The following is an 11,487-nucleotide window of genomic DNA, read 5'->3' as shown; positions in this document are numbered from 1 at the left end:
CTACTTTCCTTTGCCTCCTGTCAGGCAAACCCTTATCATTTTTGCATGTGTATATTCTGACATATTTTCTATTGAAATGAAAATTAAATTTTTGACTTATATACATGTCGATTAGGTTTAGAGTATTGTTTTTCCTTGAAATCATTGTTATACTTTCTAGAAGAAAAATATATTGTTTGCTAGTGAACACACCATGCAGTCAAACCTATAAACTAACAATACCTGCGGAAATGGTAATGGAGACATTACCATCTGAGTTTCTAGGAAACTTCTACAGAGACCAGCATCTGGAATCCGGAAGAGAAAACAAGTGATGGTTGCACAGTTAAATACTTAAGGTTTAAAGATCTGGCAGTAGTATTAACTATATTCTTTTAAAATACAGCGGCGGCGGCGGCAGCAGCAGGTGCAGGAGCAGCAGCACCAGGAGCAGCAGGAGCAGCAGCTGCAAAGGCGGCGGCAGCAGCAGCAGCAGCAGCAGCAGCAGCAGCAGCAGCAGCAGCAGCAGCATTACCGGCTGGAGCAGCAGCTGCAGCAACAGTGCCAGCAGCAGCAGTGTCAGCAGCAGCAGTGCCAGCAGCAGCAGTGCCAGCAGGAACAGCAGCAGCAGCTGCTGCAACAGCAACAGCCGCAACAGCAGCGGAAAAGGAGAAAAAGCAGAAGGAGCAGAAGGAGCAGGAAGAGCAAGAGAACGAAGAGGACCAGGAGAACCAGGAACACCAGGAGGAGGAGGAGGAGAAATAATGAGTGACTGTGTCTACGTATATTGGAAGAGTTTGCTGGGGTATTAATGTTGGTAAATATAGTACTCAAACATGAAATTCTGATAAAATAAGTGAAAGATAAGAAAGCCTTCAGTGACCAGAAAACACCGTATACAGTATATATAGTAAATTAAATTGCTAATTCTATCGTCTTTCATCAATTGTTCATTTGAAAATTATTTCAAAAATTTTCTTTTCCACTTAGCAGTATGGCTCTTAAAGTCATGCAGTCTATGTTAAGAGTGTTTCGATTTGTCCTTTCATTAGACTTAACATGTTGATTTTTTTATTTTCTATTTGTATTTTGCATAGCTTCATTGGAGAAATGTGTACTCAAAGAATTACTGATGTAGGTAAGACATTTTTTTGCACTTATAATAGGATTGCTTTTCATATACCTTGGTTGGAACTTTTTCTCAATAGTATGCTTTTAAAATTTGTTGGTTTATTGTTTTGGAGGTCTACAATTATCAAAAGTGAGCTCATAATTTTCTATTTTCTTAAAATGCTCTTAGTTTTCTTAAACTATTATTTTAGTAGTAGTTATCTCATTGAGGGTAATTATTCTTAGTTTTGTATTGCATGAGAGAGACAGAGAGAGAGAGAGAGACAGAGACAGAGACAGAGACAGAGACAGAGAGACAGAGAGACAGAGAGAGAGAGCCAGAGCACATATATAACTTAAAATAAATTATTAAGAAATAAGAGAAAACAACAATAGCTCCTACAAATGCTGACATGTGTATGGGGATATATATATATTAAGTTATATATGTGCTCAAAACTAGGCAGTTGACTTAGTCTATGATATGCATGCATTGGAACCAAAGGACTTGAGTTTGGATCCTTTGAACCTTTATATGTGTAAACCAGCAAAAATCAACAGGGCATTGTCTATCTGTAATCACAGCATGGGCTAGGTAGTATATTATGTTACTGATCTAAGTTTATAGTGATCTGAATTTAATAATAGAGTTTGTCTCAAAATATATTTGGGAAGTTGAACAGGAAAGTCATGTGATCTTCACCTCTTGACAGTGAGTTTAACACCTCACACCCATGCACACATGAAGAAATACACGCACATATACTTCCATACATATGATATGTAATTAGACTTTGTTTTTAGAAAACTAATACTATGTTGCTTAGGACGTAACACTCTAGATATACTTTAAGCTGGCTTCAAACTCACAGAGACCCACATGATTTTAACCCTCTTTTACCAGGACTTAAGACATATCCACTACCTGTGGATTAATTGCAGGTTTTGGGGGAGCAAATTTTCTTCCACTGAAGCATATTACAATTGAGAATAGCATAGTTATAATTACTTAAAATAAAGGGTATATCAAACACTCAATTCAATTGTGATTTTAGGATGTTCTTTCAAAGTTGACTATCCTGGATATCCTTGTGAATTTTAAATTGTTTGAACATCAAACCAATTATAAATTATTTGTGCTTTGGAGAAATAGAGTCCTAATCTCTAAATAGCTCTTTGAATTTATGGCTTAGTCACACTAGTAAGATTCTAGTGAATTAATCAGAACATTTAATGTGTATTTGGGTAATTTTAATAGTTTTTAAAATTTGTTTGTGGTGATCATTAAATTATTGGCATTTGTTCTGTTAACAATTTCATATGCATACCAGGATTTCACAATGAAAACATTTATAATGAATGACTAATATTTTCCCTACTAAAGGAAAACATACTTTAAAATCTTCTGTAAAATGCTAATTCCACATCTATACTGAAAATTGTTTTTTATACCAGGGTATAATAAACTATTCTATGGTATATGAATCAAGTTAGAACATGAAATTAGCCTGAGTTGCTATTTTAATTGCAGAGAGAGTTACATGGGCTATCAGTTCAAAAACCAGATCATTAAAAGCATTATACACTTTTAATATTTCATATAAAACAATATCGCTTTAGTTATAGACACAGATAAGAGAAAAAGAATAAAAAAGTTCTTAAACTCCTAGCATAAGGCAATTTTGCATAAAAATAAAAGAAATTATAGAAAAAGATTTGAAAGTTAAAGTTTTGTTAATAGATCAGATATAGTTGCCTATATATATGTCAATTGCTAAGGTTTTGTTTTTTTATTTTATTGTATTTATTCATAAACTATATATGGAAACATTTCATTAAGTAGTTTATTTTTATATGGATTATGGCATTCCCTTGTTCTTTCGGGTTTCATATGTTATATTACTTGGAAGAACTCCACATCATTATTTAATACTTTTATTCTATTATTCAACTTACATCCTCATGACAGTCGCATTCCTCCTTTGTTCCTACTCCTACTGGTACAAAGCACTCCCCTACCACCATTTGCACATTTTATTTGGAGAAACAGAGTTCGCCTTGTTGACCACCTCACACAGCAGCAATACAGTCCCAATATGTTTAGGCACATATCTCACTGCTGTACAACCTGACTGTTCAGGTTGGGAATAGGGATCCAATGGCAATGAACAAAGACCAACACAGCCCCCATTCCAATTGTTATGGGACACACATCAAGACCAAGCTCACATTTGCTACAAATGCATAAGAGTCTAGGTCCAGGGTCCCTGGTTATCCCTTGATTGCTAGCCTAGGCGATGTGTGCCTGCATATTCCCATGTTGATTAATTTCATGGGTATTCTTATGTTGTCCTTGATGCCTCTGTCTTTATCACTTCTATCCCCCACTCTTCCACAAGACTCCCTGCATGCTGTACATGATGTTTGACTGTGGGTTTCCGTGTCAATCTCCATCAGCTGCATGATTATGTCTCTCAGTAAATAATTATGCTGTTTTCCACTCCACAAACCTAGCAGAGCATTATTAACAATGTCAGCATAGCTCTTTCACATGATATTTGTCTCACTTGGAGCAGTCATCAGAAGGCTATTCCCTCATTCTCTGCTCCATCTTGTGCTGGCACACTTTTTCTCTAGACAAATTTTGTGTTGAAGTTTTGTGGGTGAATTGATGTGACTCTCCCTCTTCTAGAAATCCTGCTTTGCTCTATTTCTGCCTTTATTTCTGCCTCTGGCAGGAATTTCAGATAATGTCACCCTGTATCCTCACCCATCCCAGGCTGCAGCAAGCCACCAGCGATGCTCCTATACCTACTTCCATTCTCATTCACATCACTGTCTCACTTCCCCTCTTACCAAACCTTATCACCATCCTTGGTCCACTCATCACCTCCTGTTCTACCCATTTATGTCTCTCTACCTACCTCTGATGACTTTCTAGCTATCAGTGATATTTGTGCATCCTGCCTTTGGACTTACACATTACCCAATTTCTTTGTGTCTGTGGATTGCACCATATTTGTCCTGCGTTTTATGGCAAATGTCCATTAATAAGATATGGCCTTCTGGTTCTTGGTTATCCCACTCAGGCTGTTATTCTCAAGTTCTATCCATTTCAGTAAAAAATTCATGACACCATTTTTTAATAGCTGTGTAGATATGCCACATTTTCTTCATAGATTTTTTCTTAATTGATGAGCATCTAGGTTGTTTTAAGTTTAAAGCTATTAGTATGAACATAGGTAAGGTTCTATAAACACAGGTAAGCAGAGTCTCTGTGGTATAGTGTGGCAGGATATGGGTATATGCCCAGGGGTGGTATACCTGGGCATTAGGTAGAATTATTCCCAACTTTCTGAGAGCCTGGCGACTTGCTGTCCAAAGTAGTTGCATAAGTTTGCACTTCCACCATCAATAGAGGAATGTTCTCTTTGCTCTACCACCTTGACAATATGTGCTGTCCTATAAGTTTTTTAATCTTAGGCATCTTGATGGATATAAGATTGAATTTGAGGGTCATTTTGATTTGCATTTCCCTGATGACTAAAATGAACACTTCTTTAATCTGTACCCCATTCATTACAAAAGATCTCAGCAGTTACTTTAAATTTGATTATGAAATATATACTTACATGTACTTTTGTTTGTAGTTTAAGTTATACATATGTTACTTTTACCCCAGTGTTGTTCTTAATGTATATTATATATGTCTGATACAGAGTCTCACTGTGCTGCCATCTGAAACTTCAAGCTCATTACTGAAACCATGCTTCCTCTCAGCATCACGAGAAGATCACAACAGATGCAGATCACCACACTTAGCTAGTGGTATTGTAAAATCTCTTCATTACTGACTTTCATCTTTGCCTGCTTATGTATAAAATTGAATCAAATGTTTATATTTTCTCATTTACTACAGGTTTAATTACATCACATTAGATATAATCATATTTTTATTACTTGCCATGCTTTTCAATTACAGCAACATATTTAAACACTGAAAATATTTCAATATTATATTTTTATTATTTAAAACGTTATTTTAATTAAAATAATCAATTATATTATACTATTCCCCCAAGTTCTTAAGTGCCTCGCCCACTTGCTCCCCAACTTAAACTCTTTGGCAAAAACAAAATGAAGATATAAAAATCCAATCTAAAACAATCTCTTTAAATCAGAAAAATAAAATTATATTAAAAACAAACAACATCAAAAACAAACAACAAAATAATCAAACAACAATAAACAAAAACAATTAAAAGAAGAACACCAAGCTGTAAACAGGTAAAAGCACACTCATAAACTCTGAAAACTTTGGAGTGGAATTACTTGGTAATCAATTACTGCTGTACTAGAGGCCTGTCCTAGTTGATGTACCTTGTGTCACTCATTCTAGAAATTTAAATTTGCTGTAATAAGTTATATGTGAGAGTTCAGTTTTTAACCTTTACTCCAGTGCAAACATTTTCTTTTTATTTATTTATTTATTTATTTGTTTGTTTGTTTGTTTATTTGTTTATTTATTTATTATTTGTTTGTTTATCCATTGATTCATTCCTTTTTAAAATGTAAGAAAATTAAATATAATAAAATAAAAAAATTATAGTATTAATATACTAATCAATACCTGCATGGATTTACTACCTTCCTCAATGTAATAGTGTTTTAATGTTAATTGGATCCCCAAAGCCTGTTTGCATTAGAGGATCTACAAGTAACTTCTGGGAACTTGCCCCCAGTAAATTTTGTTTGGTAAATAAAGAAGACAGATGCTATTAGGAGGGGAGGTGAGACAGCTGCACAATTTAAGATTCTCAGGCTTGGAACTATGAGAAAAAAGAAAGGCAGACAAAGGCACTACTTGAGGATTGTTCACAGGAGAAAAATGGAGCCACTATATAAAAAGGCCAGGAGAACATGGCCCAGAGGGCTGCTCAATTAAGTCAAGTGAAGCCCAAAACAGAACAAAGATATTAATGTTTGTAACTCATGGTTATCTGTGGGAGGTAGATTACAACATCATAGTGGTTAGGCAGTTGCTCAGCTATTGTGTTGTTTAAATCATATTAAACAGAAGGCTGTGTGTTTTTCATTCATGAAAATAAAACATTGAAACAGGTAGTCACCAATGAAAGAATAATTTAAAAAATAATACTACAACTATGGCAATGACATTGAGCAAGTAAATTCAACAATAAGACATAAGCCCAAGACAAGGCACAATAATCAGAAATAAACCTATTTGTACACTCAGATATCCCAGAAAATCCCTTAATTGAAATTGATGTATATGTGAGGATGACTTAATATATTCCCAAGGATCACAGGGATGCAGCACTGTTAGTCAACGTAGGCACTGACCTGACATCTCCATTTTAATGCAATTTGTAAATACTGTTATCAACAATGTGTCTGTGCTGTAAATTTGGGGAGAGGACCTTATAACGTTGGCAACAATTTGGGTTGTTTAGAAATATCTATTCTATTTAGGACAGCATTTTTGACCCACATCTCAATTAAATGTAAACCAATTCCAGTACTGGAAGCTGTGTTTGTTGACAAGTGAGACCCATTATTTGCTGATTTCATTTAGATTGCATGCATAAACACACAGACACACACACACACACACACACACACACACACACACACACACACACAAATTTCTACAGTTTTTGTTGTATTATATTTCCATACTAGCCCCCAGTACGCCTCTAGTGCCCTTTAGTTTTAGCTAATCCTCCTGAATTCCACAACCTACTCTCCTTACCCTAGCTGTTACTACATGTTTTCTCTTCCACAGGCAATTCCCCTAGTGATTCCAGCCCCATTCCAAATCATTTAGTTTTGTCTAGTCTCTTACTTTTGTCAGAGTATGCTTTGAGAAACTTACACATTATAAGATATTAAGAAAAAATGCCTAGTATTTGCTTTACCTAATGACTATCCTGAATGCAACATCTGGGACAATGACCAATGAAGGTGGCTATAATATGTATCAGATGGTTTTTAAAACAGCAGATATTGAGGTGTTTAAAATCTGTATATATTAGTTTTCCATTTATGTTTATGGAATTTCATTTTTGTAACTATTTTTTGAATTATTTTTCAAATCATGAAAGTGGCTAGAGATTTTCAAGCATTTTTATTTTCTTTACTGAACATTGAAATGCTTATGTAGTCCTTTGTCATTACTTGTATTAATGTCATAGTACTTTACAGGAGGTCTTTATCTATGTTAAGATATTCCTAGTTATTTAGGTAACATTTAAAATATAATAGCATAACTACTTTTCTGTTGGATGGTTTGGATTGTATTTGTATATAAATTCATTTTGTATTATTATTTGATGTTTTTCACACATATTTTAATTAGCATCTTTCCCCGTTTCCAACTACTGCCAGAGCTTTCTGTCTCCCTACAATAAAATTTCATCCTCCCTTGGCTGTGTACAAGCTAACGATCTCTGTGTCTGTCTTAACCCCCACAATAAAAATGAAACAACAAAAACATAAACAAATTAAAAACCCAACAATGCAAAAATATACAAAAATAAAATGACTCAAATACCCAGAAGAGAATAATGAATCAATGGGTCTGGTTTCTGTGTTCCCATTCTTGAGTCCTGTCCTGGAATGTGGTTGATATATACAATAGCACTCCATTGGAAAAAATGAGTTTTGCCTTTCTATGGAACAGGTATCACAAATATTTTCTTGGATAACATGGAACTTTGTGTCTATTTCTCCTTCTTAGCACTAGTATTTCTGACTGTTTGAATCTATGCTGGCCCTGTGTGTGCTGCTAGAATCTCTTGAGTTCCTATATCCAGAGTTATTATGAAACTTAATGAGTACATCTGAGTGAGAACCTAGAATCCCAAAGTTTGTGGATATATATTGTGTCATATCCATGTACTCACAGAGACCTTAAATAAATAGTTGTTACTAAAGAGTGAGAATGTATATGACGTAAGCTAGAATAGTGATAATAGTGTTGCAGGTGTAGATATTCAATGTTAGAGAACTGGCTACATTTTTCAAACACAAAATATTCAAATATTTATACTGTGTAAGCGATTTTAGAAAGATCAATTGCTACTAATATGCAATGATATAAGTTGTCCCAATGATGTATATATGTATATAACATAAAACTGCATGCACACATTAAGAATTATTGGAAATTTGCATATGTGTGTCTGTGTGTGTCTGTGTGTATATGTGTGTGTGTATAATTTCTAAAATTAATGTCGTAAATTATTTATTTATCATTATATTACTCAGGGGTAATGTATGTTAATTTGGTATGTATTCTAGCAATAGGATTGGATCCAACATATACTTTTACACTCCCAGCATCTCTCTGAAGGTCATTATAATACAGAAAACTGTGTTACTTACTGTTATAATTGATTTTTATGATCATAGAACTTGTGGAAACTGGCAAAATCCTACCACAAGTTATCAAAAAAATTCACTTTGATGCAGAGAGTCACAATCAGAAAATTGCAGGTAGAAATTGCAGCTTTACTATAGATATGCAGGATCTACTAACTTGTAGACTCCAGATACATGATCAGCAATCAGGCACTAAAGCTGTTTTTACTCTACTATTAATTGAAAAGAGCTCAGAATAAATAGTAGGTTTTCTTAGTCTTCCACTTTCTATTTGTTCAGGGGAGGAGAGATAGATGAATCAGCAGTTCATATTGTGAACACCAAGTCCTTGTTTTCTTTTCCTCTTTGAGAGCTTTTTTCTGACTGGTTTATAATCCATTCATTTTCAGATGCAAATGTTCATCCAATCAAATACAGGAGAGCCATTAAAACAGTCTGTAGTGAGAGTTTTCACTAGCCAAGCCCCTGGCTATAGTCTAGGATTCAAGTTGTTCTGGGTATAACTTACGTCTTCATTTGATATGCTCAAGAGAAGAATAACTGTTCCTGACATCTACAGAAGACAGAGAGAATGGAAAGTAGAAATAGGTTGGTTCACAGGATTATAGTTCTGAGTTATGAAATCCTGTCTCCTGTGCAAGAAATAAGTGTGTCACTGAAGCCACTGATGCTGCTTTAAGACATGCAGGATTTTGTGAGTCTTGGAGTCCTGCATCATCTTCAATGGGTATGATTTACTTTCAGAATAAATTTCTGAAAGAGAACAGGGATTGACTGTCCCTGGAGGTACACAACTGGAAAGACCCTGTCTCTGGAGATCATCAATCACCAGATTCCAAACACAGAATACTCTATCTGTCCTAACAGCTGGATGAAGCCCCCTGTACTATTTGCAAACCAAACAAGCTCTAAACTTGAAATTCTGGAAATTTCCAGAAATCTCTACCACTAATAAACTTGATATGCACCCTGTCGTGTATTCTATTCAGGCCTATGGTTCCCTAGACTGAAAACAGAATGTCAACTGGTGGGACTTTTTCTCTGAATAAAAGTGAGGGCTTGGCGAAAGAGGTTTGAGAGCAGAAAAAATTAGCAAGAATCAGTAAAATCTTAGCAATTCCACTTCCTACTGCTTATTAATATTGAAAAATATGAAGAAGTTTAAACTGCTTGGGGCACACATGGATCAATCTTCTCTATTTAATGACCTCTAGCCACCATGTTCCACTCTTATAACACTCTACTTTTCCTAACAGCTTGACCCTACCACAGAACTCCAGAGGAAAAGGGCTAAGCCCTGGACTTGAAAATCTACTAATAGTCTGGTCATCTACACAAAATTCTACCCCCAATAAATATCATAAAATCACTTGTTTCTTCTTGCTTTTCTGCAGGTTCTATTCTGAACAGGAACAACCATCCTCCTCTGTCTTTTCCTTCCAATAAATCTCTTGTCTGAGATTTTATATGTGTTGTGACTTTCTGGTTTTGGCTCTCAACTGCCAGAATACTTTCCCATTCCGAGATGTAATATTTGCAAAGGCAGGAATTGCTCTTGCCTGACCCATTGGCACTATCTTCTCTTTGAGATGAAAAACTTTCACAGATTATCCTCATACTTGTATCAGGTCACCTTGGAACAAAGAAAAATAATGTTTTATTTGTTATTATTTCGTTGCCAACAAGTGTCTCAGAGATTCAGCTTTTACAATATAAAATTGTCATTGCCCTTTGAAAAATAATAATTTTCAGACTTTTTCTCTGTTGCTGGTCTGTCCATGTATGTAGTAGGTAAGTAATAAGAGAATTAGAAGTTCAATCGCTTCTCAATGATATAAAATTAGTATTTTATACTTCCATTGAAGGAAATTTACCCACCAAATTTCCTTCTAATTCTTTGAAAATAAATATTCCACTGACATACCACTATCTCTTCATTAGCATTCTGTTCAGGCTAATTATTTCCATATACAGGTGTTTATATAGTTATACAGATTTTTCTGAATGGCTGATGGAAACCACAAAGTTTTTTTTTCAATCCTATATATCTCATTTCATATAGTGTTCTATGGTGTTATCTGTAATTTCATTATGTCCAAATTTTCTCTTATGGAACATTTGATAGGGAAAGAATTTAGCATAGAAAAGCTCAATTGACAGTTCACAATTTTACAAGCACAAGCAGCAATCCAAATACTGCATTAGTAACAAATATCAAAGTAAAATCATTGCATATCTCACAGGATTTCTCTTTGATATCAAAATCTGGAATTAGTAAATTTATGCTGCTTTAAATAAAGAGAAGAAAGAGAGACAGGGAGAAAGATGAAAAGAGTTGAGGGATGGGGCCATCCTCTCATCTCTCAAATTTTAAACCTAGAAATGCTCTTGTCTAAAGGAAATATGGGGACAAGGAGTGGAATAGAGACTGACAGAAAGGACATACAGACAGAAACTGAAACATTATTGGTGATGCCAAGAAGTGCTTGCTGACAGGATCCTGATATAGCTGTCTCCTGAGAGTCTCTGCCAGAGCCTATAAAATACAGAAGTGGATGTTTACAGCCAACCATAGAACTGAGCATGTTGTTTCCATAGGGAGAATTTGTCCAAGGACTGATTGAGCTGAAGGGTTTGCAACTCCATAGGAAGAACAACAATAACAAACAACCACATCCCCCAGAACTTCGCGGGACTAAAACACCGAGCATGCAGTACACATGGAGCGATCAATTTTTCCAGCTGCATATGTAATAGAGGATAGTCTTGTTGGAAATCAAAGAGAGGATATGCCATTGGTCTTGTAAACGCTTGATATCCCAGCGTAGGGAAATGCCAGGGTGGGAGAGCCAGGGGTGGGTTAGGTGGGTGGGAGAGCACTCTCAGAAATGCAGCCAAAAATACTTTAAACAAGTGTTGAAGCACATATATAGTCTGTTTTAAAAATTTTTTATGTGAATTTCTACCATCATATAAAAATCTATATAAATATAA

The 11,487-nt window shown here is 35.2% G+C and overlaps 1 long non-coding RNA gene across 1 annotated transcript; it reads left to right on the top strand.

The window, feature by feature from the left end:
- The first annotated feature begins 640 nt into the window (after positions 1 to 640).
- LOC103691146 (uncharacterized) lies at positions 641 to 7,681 on the top strand. The gene is made up of 3 exons (XR_005499125.2): positions 641 to 792; positions 1,077 to 1,117; positions 4,809 to 7,681. It is a non-coding gene; the product is annotated as an uncharacterized LOC103691146 (long non-coding RNA).
- Positions 7,682 to 11,487: the final 3,806 nt, after the last annotated feature.

This window comes from Rattus norvegicus, chromosome 1 (assembly GCF_036323735.1).
Source record: "Rattus norvegicus strain BN/NHsdMcwi chromosome 1, GRCr8, whole genome shotgun sequence".
NCBI classification, from domain to species: domain Eukaryota; kingdom Metazoa; phylum Chordata; class Mammalia; order Rodentia; family Muridae; genus Rattus; species Rattus norvegicus.
Note: the sequence above shows the minus strand (reverse complement) of the source record. Positions and strands in the feature narration are given on the sequence as shown.